At 41.5% G+C, this 24,032-nt stretch overlaps 1 long non-coding RNA gene across 1 annotated transcript in view; it reads left to right on the top strand.

The window, feature by feature from the left end:
- The window catches only part of LOC134414469 (uncharacterized), a 69,726-nt gene extending 45,778 nt beyond the window's left edge, over positions 1-23,948 (top strand). The window contains exon 3 of the long non-coding RNA XR_010026744.1: positions 23,882-23,948. This is a non-coding gene — a long non-coding RNA (uncharacterized LOC134414469). The remainder of the gene's footprint in view (positions 1-23,881) is intronic.
- The last annotated feature ends 84 nt before the right edge of the window (positions 23,949-24,032 follow it).

The raw sequence follows: 24,032 nt of genomic DNA, 5'->3' as shown, positions 1-24,032 counted from the left end.
TTGGAAGTTACTCTTCCAAATTTAGAGCTTCTCATTGTTCTGTAAATAATTCAAGCAGAAACAGAAACCAGAAGCTTGGAATGTTCATTTATGACAGATCAAACCTCTTACCTTGTTTGTTCTGAAGCAGTGGTGCTGAGGGGAAAATCACATAATTGCATAAATTGTTGTAAGGTAAGGCTTGAAAATAACTTCAGAAAATTCTAACTAAATTTGTTTTGTCAGGAAATGACAAAAGTAGTTCTGAGCTTTGCTGAACTGCCTCTTTGCTGACAAAGAAGAAATGTAGCTAAGGAATAAGTAGGAGAAATGACACTATTTGGCTTTCTACGTATGCTTTGCAATTTGCATAACTGTTAGGAGGAAGCTTCTGGCTTAATATACACCTGGTTTAAAGCATTAAAAGTAGCCTTGAATTTCACATTCCTTACAAGCTGTGCTCTAAATATTTGTTGTGATATTCAGATTCAAAAGAGCTTTTGATCTACCTGCATTGTGAACTTTATTGAGCTCTCCTTTTAGAACTGGAGATGCTTCACATCTGGGGATGGTTGGTTGACATGTCTGTGACATACAGAAATGTCCAAGCCAGTGGCCTAAAACTTCAGCACTGTCACAACTTGGAAAACACAAAAAATTGTCAAACAAATTACAGCCTGTGATACGGAAGAAATGTTTATGCCTCTTGGTAATGGACCAAAGTGTCACAAATTTTATTTAGCTGATGCAGTGTGCCAGTTCCATCTGTGCTGTAGCACTTGCTGACTATGGGGAATAATTGCTGTACACATCTGATAAACTCTGTGGTTTGGGCAACTGTTCTCTTGCATGGGAGCAGCCTTTGAAGGGCTGGCTGTTGTGTGCTTGGCTTGTAATTGCAGTGGCATGTAGGAGGAGAGAAACAGGAGGAGGTAAGGGAGAAACAGTTTTTATAGCCTAGAACTGTGAAGAAGCATCATGTCCACTGGAGGGATAAATGGGCACCCTGAGCAGCAGCACGAGGTGTCTGCTGTGCCACTTAATCTCTATGAATTGACCCAGATGGTTGGATCAACTGCAGCCTTGGTGCACTTTCTGACTTGTAATAAATGTGCTAAGGAAGAAGCAGAAGGAATAGAACCTCTTTGAGCACTGACATGCCATTGGGTTTTCAGAAATCCCTGGAAGTGTAATGCTGGCAAATGAATATTCATAAACCAGGCTATTAAAATTTTAAGAGAACCTTGAGGGGATGATGATGTCAGATTCCAGAGTTAATTATAGAGGGGGTAAAGTTCTTGGCTAACTAGGCTGAATATACTCTCACAATAGTTTTAACACAATACAACAATCAGAGGGAGCCACAGTGTTGGATGTAGGTTCTCAATCTCTTAATATATTACTTGAAGTGAAAGTCTAGCAGTGCAGGGAAGAGGAAGTATTTACATCCAGCTACTGTGGAAATAAATCAGCTTCTAGTGGTTGAGTTGCTGTTTGTCTTTTGAACTTATTTTTGTCACTGAATTGATTTTAGTTTCTGGCTCATTCACTTGTCATAAATTGCCCTGCAGGGTTGGGCTGCTCTGCTGTGGTGGCTCTCTTGAAAACTGCCAATTGTTACATGCAATCTGTAGTGTTCATGAGCCTTATTACAGGGAATACTAATACTTCACTACCTTTAATTACTCAAGGCAGCAATCAGTTGCTACTGCATTTTTTGACAGCATTGATTAAAACTCTAGGAAAAATGCCAATGCCAATCCCTGATATTTATTATGTCACTTGGTTAGAGCCATGGTTGTGGTTCATACCCCATGTGGGCCATTCAGAGTTTGGCTTGATGATCCTTGTGCATCATTTGCAACTCAGAATATTCTGTGATTCTTCCTATGGTATTGTAGTAATGCAATGGGCAAAACTACTGAACACAATTATAGCTACCCTGGAATCAGGAGGTTAAAGCTCTGAATTGTGGGATCTTACTGAAATTAATGTTACTGTTCCATTTCTAATAATATTTCCCTTCTTCAATAGAAAGGGTGAAAAGGAAGAACACATTACTGTGTTTCTCAACTCAAAATTTATACCACAGGATACTTTTAATAGCACAATCCACAGAAGGAAGAGGAAGAAAATAATTCCTGGAATTTTTTTTTAGATGTTGTATAAAATTAAAATCTAAAGCAAACTAGTTAATTTGGTTTGGTCAAGAAACACCTGAAATAAACACTGCAAACATTGGTGAAGCAGTTCTTAAATCCAAGCAAAAGGTCTGAAAGCAACTGTGAATCTCAAAACCGGTTAAATTGATTCTGAAAGTGTAGGATAATTTAGAAAATCATTCCAACTTGCTTTGAAATGGAAATCTTTCTTCTTAAGAGGCAGCTCTTCAGCAGTCAGTAAGTCTAATAGAGATGCTTTGTGACCACGAATATGAAAAAAGTCTTACATTTTGAAATGCATTTTATCAGAAATTATAGTTCCAAGAACTCTCATCAGTTCTGGGAGTGCAACAGGAAATTGGTAATGTCTAGTGAGATGTGATGCAATCTTGGGAGAAGGTAAATCATTTCTTAACCTCAGCTTTCAGCAGCCCTTGTTGTAGGGTGACTAAAGAGGCAGCGTCTGCTTTTGGGTGTAAAACACAGACTGCCTTTTGGACAGAGGCCTTCAGAGTGCTCTGAGAGGAAAGTATATTTATCACTTGCCTGGTCCTGCAGTTTGCATGATTAAGTCAAAATGAGATCTTCCACACTGCTGAGTCTTGAGTCCTTTTCCTTCAAGAGGGACTTGTGCCACAGAAACTGGGTCCTGCCCACCTTCTGCCTGCCTAATAAAGATGTTTACACGTTTAACATTTAACAACACGGCCTCTATACATGAGATCAGGTGGGAAAAAAACCACATCTGCAAGATGTATTTCATGATGGAAAACAAAGTTCAAGACTGTTGTGGATGAAAGGCTTTTGGATGTCACATGCTGGCAGCCAAAGCTGTGCTGATTGCATCCATGCAGGAGACAGGAAAGTTTCTTGTCACAGAGGAAGAGCTGAACAGATGCCAAACCTTCATCACAAATCTGTTCACTTCAAAGAAAAACCATGTTAGTCGGAAAGCCGGGGTTTTCCTTAGCAAAATAATATTTCAGTAAGTATTTCCCCCTCTTTCTCATGTTGACCATCCATCTGAGGATGGATATGAGTGGTTCCTATCATAGAAGCCAGATGTCTCTGTGAACACTGCTCTAGAGAGGCTGGAAGTGAGGCTGGCTGGGTGGGTGGTGGTGGTGGTGGTCCACCCAGCTCCAGTGCTGTGGGTAATTTTTCCCCAGTTCAACAGCACTGAGCCAATGCTTCAGGAGTGTAAGGAAAACCACAAGCTAAAGATTGTGCAGAGTGTGAACTTCAACTTCTGGGAAAAAAAGGTTTTTTTTCTGAAGAGGATGAAAGTGCCTTTAAATAGATACCTCCTCTTTCTGTTTTGCTTTCATGCCTTTTTGTATGGCTTCTGTATTTGACCTTGGCGATACTAGGGAGGAAGAAGGTAGGGAAGAAAACCTGAATGGAGCTTGATGGAGTCTCTTTTTTCAAAAGAAAAAAAGAAAAATTTCTGAAGATATGTCAGCTTTTCTAGCTGAGATTTTTTCTTGGTGTGAGAGAAAGCAGGGTGGAGAAAGAAAATGCAGATTGTGATCTTTCACTTGAGGTCAGGTTATTTCTTCAAATTCTTGGGGTCTGCTCTTCTCCCTTGGTCTCCTTTACCTCTAATGCTCCTGAGATCCCTGGGAGACAGGAGTATCAGGAAGATGACTGGCCTCAAGTTATCCTTCCATTTATTTTTGTCTAAGTGGTCAGCGGCTGTGTAAAAATAGTCTCTTCTCTGTCTGTGGGAAGAAGGGGGATGTGATCTCCAGGAGCCATCTTGCAGGTATTGCTGGCAACAGCCAAGTGCCAGCACCAGTGTGGGAGCTGCCCTGAATCCCTGCACTTTGGTACATTGATGGTGTTTTACAGTTGGAGTTTTACACCGAGTCCTTTGTCAGCACTTCAGGCAGCTCCTGTCCATGGCCAGCTCTGCCTGTGCCTTGCAGGGCTGTGGCCTCTGCTCCAGAGCTGGTATACACAGCACTGTGCTCCAGCGTCCCAGGAGTGCAGCTGGGTGAGCCTCATCCTTGTGGGATTTGTATGGAGCTCTGCTATGGCCTCTCTCCTTTAATGATTAATAAGCAATCACAAAGGGGTTTTTTGTTTGTTTGCTTTTTCAAACCGTAAACTTCTCCACACTTGTTTTTTTTTTTTTTTTTGTTCAAGGAGCACATGGCTGTATTGATTGTGCAGAGCTGCCTGTCATTTTGCCAAGTTGCTGTTAGCCTGCCTGTGGCCAGGCAGCATCTCTGAGAAAGCCCTGCCTTGCCTGCTCCTGCATTGTTTCCAAATAAAGGCATGTCTGAAACGGGAGTTGAGCCTCCAACTGCCTGACCTTAATAAAGGACTTTTTACCCATGGATTGAAAAGAGGTGATTTTTCTGCAACAAAATGCTCCTTCCTCACCCCCTTCCCTTTCTCAAATTAGGCAAAAAAGTTGCTTTAAAATTTAAATCATGCAAACTGCATGATTTAAACTCATTCTTTCTGTCAGACAGTTAGGGAACCTAACCAGCAGGCCTGGAGTCACCTCAAACTTACTAAAATGTCCAGTCTATATATTTTGTTATACAAAAGATAACATTTCCTTAAACAGAAAATGCTCATGTTCCTGGCAACCATTTAAAAGTGATCCTTTCCTCATCTATGTGAGGAGTCAGCAAGGTGAATGACTACCTGTAATGGAAGCTATTAGTTTGAGTGACTTTGGTTTTTTCATTATTTCTTATGGCAGCAGTACTCTTTATCATGGTTTAACACAAGTTTGAAGTGGCATAATAGTGTTTAGCTGTGTATGATCTAAGGACATAGCCAACATGAGGTTGTTAGGAAGAGGTAATTTATTAGACCAGCTGGTATAGGGGGAAAAAATGAGCCAAGCTTGCAGGCACACGAGCACTTCATCGGGTCTGAAATAGAAGCAGCAGATTTCAAGGTTAAACAGAAGTTATGAAAAACTACCCTGTTTAATCAGACATGCATTGAACTGCCAAAGAGGAGCTGGCTGGTATGATATTCCTTCAGGGGAGGAGGGACGGTGGGAAGATGATTGTTGTACTGTAGAAAGAGATAAGGACTTCACAGCCTGTTAAACAGGGGGAGGCTATAGAACCAGTACCTGATGAGCTCATGACTGTTCTTAATACCTTGGGGATAAGAAATTTTAGTTCTTTGTCCTCTCTTTGTAAGGTTTTGGTTTTGTAGGATTTTTGAGAATCATGATTGCCATATAAGTAATTTGTAGACAAGTAGTTGGTTTTACCTAAAGGAACTTTTATCAGACAAATTTCATTTCAGGCATTCTTTGTCAGTTGGTTGTCATCCTTAGCCTACACTGCTAACTTAAGAAGTTACTTAACACCAAGTTCATATTTGTAGAGAGAATGGCTGAAAGAAAAAAACCCCAACAACTAAACCTCTATTGTTTATTGGTTTTTTAAAGCACAAAGTATTTACTTCTAAAATCTGATCTAATAATCTATTCTAACAAGAAGTCCTGAATGCTAGTAGGCTTTTTAAAAATATATTATTTTACTCAAGCAGAAGCCAAATTCAGAGTTGAAATGTTTAAAAAAATAAATTTCAAGGCTTTATAGAACAACAGATGCTTTACTTGTGCTGCTATCACAGTTGGCAAGGTGTTGTCTCTAAGATTTGAACTAGGTTGTGTTGTCAATGTGGTTTCAGTACAGATATGATGATGCACTCACTGTCTGTATGTATTGGACTGTACACTGTGGAGAGCAGAGGAGAACTACTTGGTACTCTTTAAAAAAAGCTTTTCAATATTTTTCTGTACTGATGTATCCTAAATTGATAAATATTATAGGTAAATATGTTCAGGTAGAAGTCACAATCTTCTCTCTTGCTCATCTGACTTCTTAGTTATGTTTAATGGGCTGTCTGTACAAATGCTCTCCAAATTAACCTCTGTGTGTATTTTGAAGTTACAAAATCTGCCTTTATTATGCAAGACTGACTTTCAGTATCAGTTATGATGGTCAAAGCGATTCATGGTGTTGTAGTGGTGTCAGGAGTCCCAGGAACCAGGCTGTTCATTTTTCTGGGTCCCACTGCTGTGTGTTGGGAGGGCAGAGCTGTTTACTCAGCTGGGTCCCATTTATACAGCAGGGCTGGATAGGTAACCCTGGAATTTAACCCAAGCCCTGGGTAGGGGGAGGAGGTCAGAAGAGCTTAATCTAATTCAGATAAATTACTTGCCAGGAAAGGGTATAGCTGTACTAGCATTTGTCTTTCTCTGCCAGAAGACAGCTTACTCCAACCTGCTGAACCAACAATTTGGAAAATGTTGTCAGGTACTGGGAGCAGTTACACAGCAAGTGGGAGAGACTGCAGCATCTTCCAGGATCCTTGATGTTGCAGGATATGCCATAGCTGTGCCTTGGCTTACTTCAAAGTGGATTATGGAAACTTTTAAATATTAAAGTATGTTAAGATATCCCTTCCATGGGGTACTGGAGGCACAGAACTCTTTGGTCACATGGCTAGTGTAGGAGCTAAGGTTTTTGTGGTTTGCTCTCAAATTTGTCAAGAATTTACCTGTAATGAGCTGTGAATGCCCTCCAGCACTAATACTGCTCATACTTTAGCAGCATTGCCAGTGCTTTAGTAACCTGTCTTATGAGTCTCAGGGAATGTCCTGGACACCTGCACTGGACACCAGATCACCCTTGGACTCCAGGGGTTGGTGGTACTGAGTGTGGCCTCTCTGCAGCAAGTGCATAGGGAAGGAAATATTAGAAGCTAATACCAATAAAATGTTTTAATGCTTGACCAAAAAGTAGTAGCAGTATTAGACTGATATGTGGTGTGGAACAGGTTACAGAAAAGCTGTAATCTGACTGGAGCTTAATGGAGTGTGATGGCTCAGTTCTAACAGATAGGGCTTTGTATATTGGCTGCATGTTGTGCAAGTAGCTTTTATTTATGGCAGAGGTAATACTCTATGCAGAGAATGCTCTATGAAGTTGAAATATGCATATTTATAGGACTCCATCCAGATTAATTAATAATACTTGTGCTTGGAAAGAGAGAGATTTAGCTGGCATAACACTTGATGGGATTAAAAATGGGAAGGGGAAAAAAGTTAATTAAAGCAATTTCAGTCGATAGAAATGGGTTAACTGTAGATTCTTCCAACTCAACTGGAGCCCAAATCTGTTCTGAGATATTTTTTCTAACTCCTATCTCTTTTTGAGGGTAACTGAAAGGAAGCAAAAGGCCTGCTGCACTCTCCAAATTAAAAAACTGAATAATTCTGTACAGAGCCCACGTTTGTTTGTTTTTCTCATGACAGAGGATGTTAAAGAGGAGAAAAGAGTCAGTGAGCAGAAGCACTTAAGGCGTGTAGATAAGAAAATAGAAATACGATGTTGGTTTTCTGTTTGTGTAGTGAGGGATAAATTTGTTACAATATTTAACAATGTTTGCTATTGGATGTTCCCATTAAGGAATTTTGCACAAAGTAGTGATCCTGGAATACACCCAGTTGTTTGCTTCACTGATTTGAAAAAGAAACATAACTAACAGTATGACTTCCACAGAGAAACAACTTTTGAAACAAAACATGAGAGCAGTCCACACCAAGTGTAGATTTCTGGCATTCCTAGAGCTCATTCACCTTGGCATCCCTCAGTTTACTCCTTTTTGTCCTCCTTGTCTTTCTGGTTTTGGAAGTAATTTTCTGAGGTTATTTACCAAGTTACCTGACTTCTGCTGTTTTTTGCATTCTGACTGCAAGACAAAATGACAAGATAGGTGAGTTGTGTGTTTATTCTCACATAAAATGTTCTAATAGTCAATAGATGAAAAAAAAGCTAAAAAAACCCAACCAACAAAACATTTCTTCCTATAAAACCCAGTTTCTATGCATGTGTGTTTTATGCACCCACAGACCCTTGAAATACTAGAATCTGGATGCTCACACACTGTAGTTCATAATGACTTGCAAGTAATAATGTTATTACTACTTAGCCAAAAAAAAGTTCCCAAAAAAGGAACCAGTTGAGGACTTACATATGCCAAATTGTTTAATAGGATACTTTCACACATATGCACACATACCCTTGAGGGCAGAAAGTGAGAATTTGACTATAAAAATGAAATTATGGTATCCCAATGAAATCCCTATATAGTGCCTTCACCAGAGCAGTGCTCTAGTTTTGTTCAGCCTTCATTAAACAGCATTCTAGTGCTCTGGGTCTCCTTGGATAGGATTTTGTTCTTTTCCTGTATATTGTGAACTAATGCAACTTCTGGACTTAGTCCAGCCTGTGCTGACTTTACATCTAGACTTTGGGTATAAACTGCTGATTATGGCTTCTCAGGAAACAAAAATAAAGAGCTCAAGAAAATGTTGCAGCTTTTCACAGTGACCTCATGCATGGCCACATGCTGTCAAGGATTTAAAGTTTATTGTGCTGGGTTCTAATGCAGGCATACTTTCCATGGCAGTCTGAAATACTGCTGCAGTTTGACTTACAGCCATTGGCAAACAGTATCTTTACAAGATAGTCTGAATGTCCTAAAATGTAGCCTTCACTGAGCCTTTTTTTTTTATTTGTTTACTTGACTATTTATGCACATGATTTTTTTAAGTCAAAGCAATCTATGTGTATGCTTAGCTGCACTACTAATTGTTAAATCATTTAGAGAAGCTGCTGGATTACTTAACTCTTCTACTGCTGTATTTTATTCAGGTTTTCCATTAGCACTTACAAATCAGGCCAGGTACAGAAAGGCAATGAGGAAAACGAGCATCTTGCTTGGACTTCAACATCCTTTGTGTGGAATGTAGATCTAGAACTTCATAGTAAATATGCCAGTCGTGCTGGTGGGCTGAAGTGAGTTCCCAAATGGCTCCCAGAGGCTCCCTGGTGTAGGAAGGACTGTCTTCATGCCATAAGAATGCCTTTCTGTAGACTCTGTGGGCAGGACTCTGTGCTGACAATGAACTCAGTGCAAGAATTTCATGTGTGTCTCTCCAGTACAAGCTCTGTCAAGGTACTGAGGCTCATGAACAGCTGCCATTCCTTGCTTGAATCACAAACTGTGGGCCCAGCCTTTATGGAGTGTGTAAGGATGATGGGGCATTTAACAGTGGAGCTTCCTAGGGTCCCTGTACCCAAAATTCCCCAAAGCTTGCAATGTCTCATTTCCCCTGAGAGCTGCAAGGCCCTGGGTTTGGAGACAGTGTGGTGTGGTGGCAGAGAGAAGCCTTACTGCAGAGCATAGCCCATTTCCCTGCTGGGGTTTGCAGCCCCTGCTGAGGTCCTGGGGACTGAGCATTCTGTAGCATCCCCTGGCACAGGGCTGGGTCCCACCGTGCTAGGAGACGTTGCACTGAGCTTGTCTGTGAGCTTGATGATTATACACTGCTCCTCAGCAGGGGTTTTGCCTCACTTTTAGACAAATACCTTGCAAGGCAAGGTATTTTTTCTTTGTCTTGCAAGGCTCTAGTCCAGCACCCTTTCCGTAAGTGGTTATTGGTGTATTACTGTAACAACCAATGGCCATTAAGACATCAAGGGAGTCCTTTCTTTCCAGCTCTTAATTTGTTCAAGCTGCCTGTCTTTTCTCTTTTTTAAGGGATGTCTCTTTCCATTACACATGCTTAGTGCCTCTCTTGAAACAGTGCAGCATTCCTTTGATGCTATTCATGGGACAAACAAGTTGACTGATGAAGGGAATTTACCTGCAAGAAAAAAATGTCCAAGAGTATCAGCATGTTTACACTGTGACCTTCTGGTTATTGGCTGCTCCACAGTGTGCTGCAGAAGTTAAGCTTTGTACACTGCAGTTGGTTCAGCTCTCACTAAAACAGCTCCCTAGATTCCTGTGATCAGTTCTCTCCTAATAAAGTGTGCTAGGTTGGACAGACCTTTACTGAAATCTCCTGGAGAAGCAAAACAAAACCCTTCTCAAAAAGATGGCTGGGTTTGTGCGGGAGGTGAAATGAAGTGGGTTAAGAGGGTTAGTGAGGAGATTGAGTTGAGCCAGGGGAGAAGTGGAAGTACATTTAGAAACACTGAAGAATGAAATGCAGGGGAATTACCCATAAAATGGGGTACAGGAAGAAGTTGGAAGTATACAGAAGGCAGCAGAAATAAAATCAGAAGTGAGGGATTGACAAAGATGAGAGCTGGGAGACTAAAAAGAGTAGAGCTGGGAATGGTGGCTCTAGTTTTGGGAGGAGGAAATTTGGAGCAAATGCAGCTGAGTTCCTCCATGTGTCAGTAAAAGCTGGGGTGTGACAGAGCACTTCTCTTCAGCCATCACACAGGCATCAGTATTGCACCAGCCCTGGGGGCTGTTCCCTGTCTGCTCTTGAGGTGGCTCTGGGAACCTGGACTGTAACAAACCTCTTGGCTCCCCAAGGAACTGCCCTTGTTCTTTCTTTTGTAGGCTGTTTTCTCTACTCACCTAATTTCAACAAAGCCATGATGTTTTGCTTTCGAGCTGGAACTGACCATCTGCAGAGCAGGGGAAGAACACTGCCCCATTACCTCACTGAAACCCCATCTGTCTTCTCAGTGAATGTGTGCCTGCAGCACATAGCTGGTGATTACATGGTGGATGTGTTTCCTCTCCTGTGACAGAGCTGGGGTGGCAGCTGATTCTTGTAAGGTCACTGGAGGAGGTGGCCTTTTGGGGGACTGAGTGTGGAAAGTATTCTTCAGCCTTGATTTAAGCAGAGGTCTTATGTGAGCTGCTCTTTCAGCATCACTTTTGCTATGCACATACAGATTTTGCTGAAATTGCTTTTCTGGCCTGTTCTTGAAAAGTTCAATGAGAATTTTACTCTCTAGCTCTGCACCAGTCAGGTTTAACTGACTACAGTTACTGTGCTTTGTCCTGAGCAGTGAAAAAGCCAGGTTTCTTCGTGTGGGTGACTTCCCTACCACTTCTCTACCACCTTTTGCATTTAAAATATTCAGAATACAGATTTTAAAAAACATTAATTCTACCTTTCCCCCTTTCATTAGGACAGAGGAGGAGATACTGCTGTATTTCCAGAATTCCTTCCTGAAGCCTGCCTTGGAAATCATATTGTCTGTGAGCAAACATGAAAAATGGGAGTGTTAAAATGGAGAAAAGTCAGCTGTAACATTATCTCCCGTTTAAAATTAAAATGGTGAAAGCATAAAAGCATTGGAAAGCCTTTGCTCATGTGCAGTTACACAAACTAAATTAACTGGTGACAAATAAGCAATCACCTGTGAGGGTGTCAGAGTGTTCCCTTCCAGATGTGCCCAAGTTTATTGAGATTCTCCTTTTTAACCAAGAGCAGAAGTAGTGTTCCCCTGGTACTTTGCATTTGTCAGTGTGTATTCAGAGAGACTTGAAAGGAATAGATGAACCCATTTCCTCTAGCAAAGCACTTTCCTCTAGCTTTTCTCTCATCCCAGCCTGAAAGTCTGTGAAATGTGACTGATTTTCATAGTTCAGAGCTATCTTGACTTCTTCCTAAAACTCTTAACAGGTCTAATGCTCACACAGCAGTTCTTCTCATTCCTTGTGTGTTGTTTAGTTTCCTCCAGCATTCATTATTGATATTCATAAGAGCATATTGTGCTGCTGATCTAAGCAAATTGGACACAAAATGAGCTGGCTTATTTTAGGACTTACCTTTGTGTAATCATGTCTGACTGGCCCCTTTTTGAATGTGTGTGCCCCATTTCCTTGTATAAGTGAAACACATTTTGGGTGAGAACAGTCTGAGGTGAAAGTCAGCAATTCTGAGCCAAAATCTCTGTGTGCACCTGGGCACAGCTTCAGCCCAAAATGATAATGGCTAAGCTTACAAACTATCAGCTGATTTAAAAAAAAAAATTACTGTTTTAAGAGTGAATGGGCCATATATTTTATCTCTTTTAATTACAATAGTGTGAACCTCAGGTTCATAGGAGGAGCAGGACATAACTGTGATAGTTTTGTTACTTCAGTGGGGTGATAATCATAGTTTAGTTTTCCATAATTTAATTTCAGTAGGGTGATAATCATAGTTTAGTTTTTCATAGTTTAGTTTCAGTAGGGTGATAATCACAGTTTAGTTTTTAAAAACTAATAATAGTTTTTACTTTTTAGTTTAGCTTTACTCCCTGTACTCAAGACAATTTTCTAGCAGAATTGTATGATAAATACATCATTATATCTGATAGTACTAGGTAGATATTTGAACCTTGGAAGGTGGTTTTAATTAAGGATGGAAATGCATTGTCTGTACTGACCTGAGGGCAGAAGCCACTGTGTGTGTCCCCTCGGAGGGGTCTCGTGGCAGTGCTGTGGTACCTGTGCTGCTCTCCTCTGCCTGCCAGCTCTAACCACAGAGCTGTCTTCTGGCTTTCCTCACAGTCTGCTGGGAAGATGGGTAGGACAGTATCCAAATGTGGCATCTTGAAGTTGCCTTAGGAGTGGTGTAAAGGAGAAAATAGACTGAATCACAAGGGAAGCAGCAGAAGAAGAGATTTTTAATTTGGCCGGATAGCTATTTTTGTGGAGGGTAAATCATTACTTTTGAAGCCATCTGTCTGAATTGCAGTGAATCTCACCATAACTGATCAAGAGTAATACATAATTAAATAGTAGTGCTCAAATGAGTATCTCTGCCTTGCTTTCATCTCGTTCCCTTGGTTCTGGTGTTTGACAAGTACCTGTCTGCTGCCTCGGAGCTGTGAAGGTGGCTGTTCATACCTACACTGCTGCCCTACTTTCGAGCAATTCATGCAGTGAGAAACCTGATTATTTTTTCAGTCTAGTGGTCCTGCAGTGTGCTGTGGTGGAAACTGTGCCTGCACTCCCTGCAGTTTGATGCTGTGTGGTGAATCCACGGCGTGTCCCCCTCAGCTGTAGCGGCAGCGCCGATGCGCCCCGGCTGCCGCGGCCCTGCCAGCGCGGGGATGGAGCAGAGGAGCGCTGGGAGGCTCCAGCTGCCGCTGGCTCGCAAGGTAAACACTGGGTGACCTCTAAGCCAGCCAGTCAACTCACGCCTGGCCTTATTAGGCAAGCTGCAGAGCCGTGTCTGGGGACGGAACGGGCTGCATGAGCCGCGCAGCCCAGAACGGATCCGGCGCAGACCCCGGGAGATGCGACCCAGAACCGCGGTGCTGACAGCGAGCTGCTGTGCTGAGCCTGCCACTGACACTGCACCCTGCCTGCAGACAGCAACTATTGTGCTAGAGCTGGCTTTAAAAGTGAAATCCTTTTGTGCAAATGTTAGTGGCTGCAGTTCTGTTCCTAGCTGACAGTGAGCTGCTGTGCCTGGGCCTGCCACTGACACTGCGCCCGGCCTGCAAATAGCAGGAATTGTGCTAGAGGTGGCTCTAAAAAGTGAAATCCTTCTGTGCAAATGTTAGTGGTTGTAGTTGTGTTCCTAGCACAGTTTTATAACCTTAGGATGGCAGTTCACGCTGTCAGTCCATATACTGAAACACTCTGTGGACCTTTGCTGGAAGTATGTCTTCATTCCTTGCACTGCCTGCTTTCAGAGGAGTACTGGACTAAGAGGAACTATTTATTTTCTTTTTTTTAATGACTCTGGGACTTGTTTCTCCTCTCTTATTATGCAGTTTTATGCCCTTTATTGGAAAACTTATTTTTACTGGCTAAAACAGTTATCTCCCTCCCAGAAGAAAGGGTACATTGGCACCCACTGTCTGTGTACAGACCGGGACTAAGCTAGGTTGCTTCACACCCACCTCATGAAATCTGACTTTCACATGGAAGAAGCCTTTAAAAAAGTATTTACGTTTTTTCTTTAGTGTAATCTCCATAGATTTAGACAAGCAGATGCTGTGCAAACTTTCCCAGGCAGCTCTGGGAAGGCTCTTTGGATCTGACTTGTGATTAACTTTCTGGCACCCCCCTGAGCACCAAGAATGTTGGTGATTTTTGCAGGGGCCTTGGCAGTGAATGAGGGCAATAAAGAGAAAAACTCCATAGCTGCCATGAATTTAAACCTGCTCTCTAGAGAACAGACTCCAGATCTGCAGCATCACTGGGTTAGTTTTTTATCCTCTTAATTTTTGCTTAGCTGTGCTGGTTGCAAATTAAGTCTGGTACATGTGCCTTTTTCATAGTGCAGTGACAGTACTGGCAGTTGACCTGTCCTACCTTGACCATCAGCTCTTGAATAAAGCATACATTTTTCTTTATTTCTTTTAATAAATATTTAATTTTCTGAGAAAGCATTGCAACATGCCATAAACAGGATGGGAGCTGGGGTCAAGTATTTCTTGTCTGCAAGGGTGCTGTCTGCCTGAGGCTTGAAAAATTATATCTCAGGGTAAGTATGCAGGGATAGGATGTGGGCTGTGAAATGTCACATTGCAGTGGTAAACAAAATTGGTGTTTTCCTTAGATGACTACCACAAAGAGCCAAAGAACTTTGTTATAAATTCTTTCTTAGGGTATGCATGCCTCTCTCTGCTCCCTTATTGGGTTTTACACATGTGCAGAGGTGTTCAAGATCAGGCAGAAGAAAACTCAGTAGTGTGGCAGGGCTTTTTGTGGCACGTACCTGCATGGGGCCACTTGCTGCTCCAGGCAAGGAGACAGCCTCATACTGCTTGTAGACACTAGAAGTGTCAGAAGATGGGGAAACCCATCCTGGAAACCTTGGCTGCTTGTTTTTGAGGCACACAAGTTTAAGTCTCCCAACAAGAGTTTAAGCCTGGGCCATCTCAGCAGCAAAGCTCTTGTTCACTGCAACAGCAAAGAAGAAGCTGAGGCTTCACAACTCCACTGAAGGATGTCCACAAGCTGTGACTGACCCTGTGCCTTCACAGTCTGAGCTCCAGCTGCTCCACAGAGAGCTGTGCTGTGCAATGCTCTCCAGTGCTGTTTCACTGGGTAAAACACCATGTCTTCTCAAAGTCCTTGAGCTGTTTAATGATTGAGATTGTCTGTATTGCTGGGAGAGGAGTTCCTGCCCTATCCTCCTTTCCAGCCATTTGCTCAGTGCAGAAATGGATGTGTTCACACCTGACATCTTCTGTCTGGGCTTTGGGCCCAGAGACAGATAGGTGTGACTGAATACAGATAACGTGCCCCACTGATATATCTGATTACACATGAGAAAAGGGCATGTGGCCTTTGAACTTCCTTGAAGGAGCTTCTTGAGTCTGATCCTACTCCTAAAGAGGAAAACCTTGGACAGCTTTTAATTATGCTGCAGTCTTGTCATGCAGTTTTGTGAACAGTGATATGAGAGGTAGGGATGTTCCCTGTTCTGAAATGTGTTCCAAAGATACCAAAATCCCCTTTTAGGGGTAATTAATTGCTGATATTAATAAATGGAGTGAAGTGTGAAATAGTAATCTGGAGATGAGGATTTCTAGTGTGGGTACAAAAAATACCTGTTGTTCTTCCTTTTCCCAGAGCACATTACTAAATAGCCAGTACAAAAAGACCATCCATGTTCTTTCAACACATTTTGTACTACAAACCTCAGTCCCCTTTATAAATCTTTCTAATCAGCTTTTTTCATCTCTTTGCATATGACCTGTTTTAAAGTACACTACACAAGCAATGCACTGCTGAAGTTAAACTGAAGACTTGTCCTAAACACAATCACTGGCCAAATATAAATCATTTCACCAGGATGATTTTTTGGAAAGGATTATATTTGCTTTCCACTGGAGTGATGACACCATGTCAGGAAACTTTATCCTATTTTTAAAGTTCATAAGAATGGCCTCAATTTAAGAAATGAGAAGATACCACTTCCCCACATACATGGGGTTTGGATGGAGAAGACAAACCTGACTGGCATTGCCAACCCAAAATATGTACTGTGATTGCAAGGTGGGCTGCTGGGATGTGACTTGAGCTTTTATGTGATTGTACTACTGAAATTATCTTCTGGGAGATTCTTGACCTGTCCTTCAGCTTTGGGCTGGCTTCTTGAACAACTTGGCAGAGATTGCTGGAGGCTGGGAGGAAGGGGAAATAAGAAAAGGGAGTGTCTTGCCACATTCCTTTGGAAAGATACATCTACACACCAAAAACTGACAGGGTGGCGTGGGGTGGGCAAGCAGCCTGCAGCCTGGGAGGGATGGTCAGATGGACTGATGGAAAAGAATGATCTGATTTAGCCCAGTGTTCTGACCTTCATTCCTGCAATCATCCACAGCATCTCAGATCTTGGCACAGCTCATTTTGACTAGCTAATCCAAGGATGCTCACCTTGGCCAGAAGAGCAGCTGAATAAAATTCATGAGCTCCTTTAGATCTCTACCCTTGAAGAGTGGATGAAAACATGACTTCATCATTACATTTATACAAGATCATCATTTATGCATCTCAGTTTCTGTGTGGCTCAGATTCCTGTTTACCTAACTAGCATATTTGCAGAAAGTTTCATTCACTCACTGTGGGTTTTCTTTCCTCTACCTTGTTGATTTCTTTAAAATTTTATTTTATTTTTAGCTTTTCTTCAAACAGCTGTCATGGGCTTCTTTGATTTTTTGCTTTTATGATAACTGCAAGTCACAACAAAGTATCTATCTCTCTTTATCACTTCTAAACACTTCTAAATATAATTTCATAAGTGTTCAAAATTCCAGAGGAAAAAAGGCCTGATCTTGGTGGGACCTGGTTCATAACTCCTCAGTGCTTTGGGGCTGGCAGGCCTGGAAGTTGGGAAGTGTTTTTCAAGTCCTTTAAACTCCAGCTTTGATTAGAGCTATTAGTTTTGCCAGACAAAAGGAAGATATTTTCCTTCTCTTCCTGTGGGAAGCTTCAGAACAATATTTAACTGCCAGCTGCTCTTTCATGAGCAGTCTCAGATTTGAAATGTATACATGCTTAACCTCCAGCTCTAAGCCCAGATGACTGCAAACTTAGCTTCCCACTGGGCTGCCCCCCTTTCTGAAGGCTGAACTGTTGTTCTCTCTGTGTTTGCTTATGTTGGAAGCTGCTAATGCTGAAGAATTAATGATGGCAGAGGGGGACAAGAACATTACTACTGATTTGTAACACAGCCTTGATAACATGGTTTGGCTGAGCACACTTTTAGGTCCTGGAGACTGGGTCATTTTTGAAGGGCAAACTGCTCTTCCCCCTTTCTTCATCGAGTATTTCGAGACTAACTTCTTTTCCTCTGGGAAAGATTTGCTCTTAAACCTGCTGTTTTTAAACAAGCAGCAAAATGCTAAATCCAAGACTTCTTTTCTTGATACCCTTGACTCTGCTGACTTACTGGTTTTGCACCCTGTTTTTTTCCACTTCCAAATCTGGTTAAGGGCCAGCACAGAGACTCCTCTTGTGACAGGTGATCCCTTTTTGGTGGAAAGGAGGGACAGAAGTGGTCACTTACCTACAGTTCAGTATTCCAAATGATCTGTGTGAAGTGCATAGCATTGCTGTAATACCCAAAGGCTCCAACAGCTCAGAGTTTTAATACTGGGACCAGTGTTGGCACATACCCCTCATCTTGACTCAACACTGAATGAACTCTGGGATTGCAGATTCTGCACAGCAGCACAATTTCAGTATCAACAGCAGTGCCAGGAATGCTAAATCATAGATCCTCTATCATGCATGTAGATCCTGTGCATGGAGCAATGGCTGATGATCACCTTCCAGCCAAACATGAAGAGATGTTGAAGCCAAACTCTAGGTACTTTTGTGAAAAGCTTGATAGAGATTCTTTCTTTAATTGAATATTTTACTTTCCCTTTCTTTGGACCCATGAGGTAGCCCCTGGATCTTGACCTGCCAGCTGTATAATAGGAAAAGGAGTCCCATTTGCACCAAAGCCTATCACAGATATTTCTTCCCAGGTGGTAGCCAGACCAATTGTAGAGACTGGCTTCTTACTGTGTACTGTAGGCAGAATGTGAACAGCACAAGCAAGAGCCTGTTTAAAAATTACGAAATTGTGAAAGGCATTCCAGAGTTTTCCTGTCTTTCTGCAGCTCTCTGTGCTTTCCCTTCTGCACCTCATTCACCAGGACAAAACGTTGAGGATGATGTATAGCAGAGCAATGGGGGAGCCTGACCCTGCCCTCCACAAAAACAACCATACCCCTCCTCCTGTTGTAGGGGACATTGCCAGATGGGGGGTGACATTTGAGCTGAGCCCACCTCCTTTGTTAGCCAGAAGAGCTGATCCGTTTTACTGATCATAAGAGCTTGTGCCTTTTTCTTTGTTCTGGCACCTCCTGAAAAGCACGCCCAGCAAAAATGAAAGGAAATATTTACTCCCATTGTAGCTGTCAGGCTGTGTCACTAGGGGAGCAGGAGCTAGCAGAGCTGCTGCAGCAGGAGGAACGATGGCTAGGACTGTCTTTATTGGCAGCCTTGAGCTATTGCATCAGCTCAGCTGTCAGGTCTAACTTCTCCTTCAACCTTGCTAAAGATTGCAGACACAATATTTATCAAATGAGTGATGTTTACCTGAGCTTTATCAGAAACTTCCCTTACTGTGGACCAGATGAGTTACAGGTGGTTAAAAATGCTCCAAGTAATAATACCTCTATTAATGAGATCAGGTAAACAATCTTCAGAAAGGCAAGGTTGAGAAAGAAGGTTTTTTTCTGGGGGCAGGGTGTCTCTTGTTGCTATACCAACACATATCCTGGTCCAGAATTTCCCCATGAGCTATTACCAACAGCTCCTTAGTAAGTTCTGCCTCATCTTAGTTTTGTGTTTTTAGCACACCTGCACTTATGCCTTGGCCATAAAGCACCAGATTTTCATGTTAATTGCAGGTTTGGACTAGTGCCAACAGATTGCATTTTTTGTATATATTAGGCTCAAGTACATGGAGGCCTTCACAGCTGGTCAGGAGTGCACAGCAGTGTTGGTTTGTGTTCTGTTGGTAGCGCTGGGAGTGGTTACAATTAAACATGTAATTGGCAAGGTTACAGCAAAGAAAAGAAACGTGGTATGTACCATCAAATATTTCTGAACAGAGAGGGTTACTTGATGAGTCAGAGGCTTCAATATTCCTTGTGTTGGGTGACTCTTGTTCCAGGGAGTTCTGGACTGTTGAAAGATCAGCTAAGAAAACGTGCTTTGATTAGGTTGACTCCAACATGATTTATGTTTTTAAAGATAAATATATTAAAACAAATATCAGGTGCATTGGACAAGATGGAATGCATGTTCTTCTATCCATTGCAATAACTTGTTAGCATGAAGAACAGTGTTTTGATGACCTAGAGAAGCTAAATACAACTTCATGATGAGCCAACAGCCATTAATAGGTTTTTGATAGAGTAGGTTTTTCACTTGTGGTTTTGCAGTTTTTCACAGCATCATTGTTCATATCTTGTCCGTACATTTAAGTGTCCGGCATAGATCAGGGTTCTGTTCTACCAGGCATCACAAAAACAGGTAAGAAGAGTCAAGAACTTCAGCCTTGTGTTTCTAGTCTGCCTTTTCATGGTCCTGACAACCCCAGTCCTGTGGAGAGTTTTCTACACATAGAATCATAGAATGGTTTGGAATGGAAGGGATCTTAAAGATCATCTCATTCCAACCCCCCTGCCAGGGACACTTTTTTCACCAGCCCAGGTTGCTCAAAGGCCCATCCAGCATGGCCTTCAACACTTCCAGGGATGGGGCAATTCACAGCTTCTCTGGACAACCTGTTCCAGAGGCCTCACCACCCCCACAATAAAGAATTTCTTCCTAATATCCAAACCTACCCCTCTTCAGCTTAAAGCCATTGCACCTTGGCCTATCTACAGGTCCTTGTAAAGTTCCTTTCCTGCTCTCTTGTAGCCACCTGTAGGCACTGCAAGGTGCTCTAAGGTCTCCTTGGAACCTCTTCCATGCTGAACCACCCTATCTCTCTCAGCCTGATACTGATAGCAGCTAAAATCTTTTGGAAGGGAAGAGGTCTGTTGGAGGGAAGCTGATAGAGTTCCCTATTTGTTTGGATGGGGTTAAGTGCATGGACCTGTTTCAATCACATATTTAATGCTTCTTTGTGTCTGTGTTAGACCATCAGGTAGTTCAGTGTGAGCTCCTAAGCCAGGGTTATTGCACCATTGCTAACAAATATTTCCAGACTTTCAAAATTAGCTAAAAGGGTTCCAACTCTTCAATCCAAAATCCATCAAATCTGTTTAATAAAAAAAAAAGGTAGCTAGACTGTACTTTAGTGCAATTTTTTACCTTCTGTCTTGAATTAAAATATTTGGAGCTGTGGTGTCTGTTCTTAAATCCCTACCCCCACCAGTAATTTTGCTCATATGTTATCCATAAATCTTGTCTGTTTTAAATATTCCAACTAATAGTTAGGCAAAACATTTAAGCATAATGCTGTGATTGTCAGAGTCCATTTTTTGGCAGCCTGGATACTGTTTTTCTTAAATAAGCACTGCAGTTTATCCTGATTAGAGATATGAAGGAATTATTCCTCTTCTCGACATTTTTTTCTGTTGTTGTTGGGGGTTTTTTTGTTTGTTTGGTTTCTGAATATGAAGATTCAGGGGTTCTGCATTCGTTTTGCAGGAATATAGTGTGCAATTTGGCTGGATCTTTGAAGTGGTAATATTATAAATCTCCCAATCACCACTGCCCAATCTGTTTTAGCATTCATGTGCCTAATTTCTGTTCGTAATCTGATTACTGGCTTGAGCTGCTCCGGCTTGCAGCCTATTGCTATGCATTTACTGTACTCCCTGGGACGCAGAGCCTGACAGCTCCAGTCCTGTGCTATGAAAAATCTCTACACGGTATTGCTAAGACAGGCCTAAGGGCTGTGCCTGCTTCAGAATTAGCTGCTATTGTAGTTTCTCTTTGCCGAATCCTTTGTTTGTGCAACCATGTTCAGAAATCCTTGGATCTCCAGCTATTTGGGAAATGTTAAATACTCTGAGGAGCAAGGTAAGAGTTCCAAGCAGATAAAAGAAAATGCAGTTTTTGTGTGTTAATCTCTCATATGTATGTCTGCATGTGTAAATGTTGTTTGACTGGCTCTCCTGCAGCTGCATTAGGTACTTTAGCAATCAGTATGCAGTTAGTCACCCAGGCTATTTTGTTATTTCCTAAAGGACACTTTTGAAAGATCCGATTAGATGGATCTTTTAATTAGCTTAGCATGCCACCGACTTAGGGCCTTTAAATATACTGAGTAATGCTGGAAGGTTATAGCTACTTTTTCTTTTTAGATTGTTCATTTTAAATTTCCTGCATATTAAATTATGGATAGTAGTTTTATCGGGTAGTTTGTGCCTAAGGGAGAGGGAACTCGACTGAACAAATGGTTAAACTTGTGAGCAAGTCTGATTTACACTTCAGTAAAGATTCTCTTAATTTTGAATAAAAATATTTTCAATTGCTATAATATGATTATGAACATGTTTAGAATTCTTCAGTGAAAAGCAGAACAAAATGCTGTTGTAAATATTTTTTTTTCTGTCTATAGAGTACAGTGAGGGTGGGTTTTTTTATCTTTAAATTAACCATTGAATAAGACTCTGCTAAACTGATGTTTCTTTTGTGGGCATATTTATTGTCTTTTGAGGCAGAGTTGTTTACTTTTCCTCCTGTGTTTGTATTTAAGACTTCCATATTGTGGTAAGTAAGTTTTATTGGACTTTAATCCCCCCCACATGGTGTTTAATTTGAACAGGAGGAAATACATAAAATATCAAAACTCTGTAATGGAATTTTATTGTCTGCTAAGTTTTTCTGTGTTTGGGATGTGGGGGAAGATCGGGACTCACCCCTGTGAAACACAGCAGAGTTTTAAGATTATTTTGAGGCAATAAAGATGTGGTGTGTATGAATGTTGCTGAATGTGTTTAAGGGGTGCAAGAGCCAAACTGGCTGGTGTGCCCTTCCTAGCAGCCCTTCTCCCTCCCTGCTCCCTGGGAAGCAGTGCAGGCTCCTTTCTTCCCTTCTCATATTCCCTCCCCAGTTTTGGCTGGGCTAGGCAGAATTTCTCTGTGGTCTGCTTGTGGTTTTCATGGTGGACAGCTGTTCCAGTGCCAATAATTCTAGGATGGGTTGCATCCTGCTGGAACAGCTATAAATTCAAGATATGCCTGGTTCTGATTAGCTAAGCTGATACTGAGCTGGGCTTTGGAAGTTAGTGCACAGTCCTCTCAAAGTAATGTAAATCTCGCCTTTTTAGAGGATCCATATGGCTCAGAGTATTCTTTTTAATGCTGTAGTGTAAAATATAATGATTTATATACCATTCACACTGTTTTTCTTATAATATTCTATTTTGATCTAACAAGATGTTTTTGTGTAATCTATGTGCTTTATTCTCCACTTAATGGAAAGAGAAAATGAATGTTAACAAAAACAGGAAAAGTTGCCTATTAAAGTTGAAGACTGCTATTATCAAAGCTGCTTGAAATCTGCACTGACTTGTAGCAGATGCCTAGAAAATGCCTTTTTGCACATTTTTAGCTTCTTTATCAAGTTGTTAAAATAATCTTTTTCTGTTGCTTTTTAGAAGTTTTTTCAATCTTTATACCTGTAGGGGTGGCAGAAGGAAATGGAAGAGGATAAGAAGTTTTGAAATGCTTAGACAAAATGTACCTTCTCTAAATTAAGACCCATATTGTCAGCTATAATAAGTTTCATTAAACCCTTTCTGCAAAAATAAGAGACATTCTACCCAGACTTAAAATACTGTGCATAAGCAAAAAAATATTTTTTTGCAGTTAGGTTTTCCTTGAAATAGTTAAATCTCAGCTCTGAGGTAGGGTAATAGGAGTGTAGCTGCAACTGAATTGTTCTAAAGTCTGGACTGTGTTCTGAAGTCTGGGTCTGGTTTTGAAAAATAAAATGATTGCTGTGTCAGTGACCAACTGTTTATTAATGTAGGGTCTTGGGTAGTAGATTTAATACAGATGGGGATGGAAGGCAATTTGTCATTGGGAGTGAGTTGTCAGTAGCTCCATGTGGTTTTGCACAGCAGTCCCAGACCAGGACCTGCTCCCTGGCTGGCAGAGCTCTGGGGTGTCTTGGTTGCATCCTCACTGAATGGAGGGAGAGGAGGTTCCCTCCTTCCACTGGTCATCATTTAGACCCTCTGGTGATGCACTTGATTGCAGAAATTAAAAAGTTTAATCTAGGAGAGGGTGGGGAGATTGCCCATTGCTTGTTATGGTTCACACAGTTTTGGGAACCCAGAGGCTTTGTAATACATGCTTTTTAACATAAGGCTGCAGTTTTGCTCTCAGTGTAAACATGAGTTCCTCTGTGAAATGCATGTTGTAAGGCTATTCAGAAAAAAAAAGGGAGCTTCCAAACAGTAGGCAATCTTGAGAAATATTTCTGCCATGGATGGTGTAATACTGTTGCAACAGATCCTCAGCTGGACATCTCTTGGCTTCTGCAGTGAATGTGCAGCTTTAATAGTATTGACAGGCTGCAGCCAAAAAGGCTCTTGCTGCTTGCAGCATTTCTCATTTGCAGAGTGCTTCATAAACATGTCCATTGCCCATGTTAGAAGCTGGGAAACAGTGATTTTAAATGATCACCTCAGGCTGTACTGCTAAACCACAAATATTAGGAATAGAACATGGCAGTTCCATAAAATGTTGATGTTTTGATGTATCTACTGTCTGTACTCATTTTTACAAAGCTTTGGTTTTTCACCATCTTGGACATGCCAGCAGGTGCTCCTTTGCATAGAGAGAAGGCCTCTGCACAGTCTTTTGCAGGGGAAAAAGGTTATGATTGGAAACTATAACCCAGAGTACCAGAAGTTCCCCATTTATTACAGGATCTTCAAATTGATGTGATTTTTTTCTATTTCACAGATTTTGCCAAAGGAAACTCAATCAGATTTAAGCCTTCACGATTGCTCCTAAGGAAGAGAGCGTTAAGGTATGGTTGAGTTTTTCTAGCCCAGTGAAGATGGCTGGTTGCAGTAACTTTCATTGCTTGAATCTACATTTATCCTTTGTCAGG

Source organism: Melospiza melodia, chromosome 1 (genome assembly GCF_035770615.1).
Source record: "Melospiza melodia melodia isolate bMelMel2 chromosome 1, bMelMel2.pri, whole genome shotgun sequence".
NCBI classification, from domain to species: domain Eukaryota; kingdom Metazoa; phylum Chordata; class Aves; order Passeriformes; family Passerellidae; genus Melospiza; species Melospiza melodia.
The sequence above is the reverse complement of the archived record's forward strand: the minus strand, read 5'-3'. Positions and strand labels throughout refer to the sequence as shown.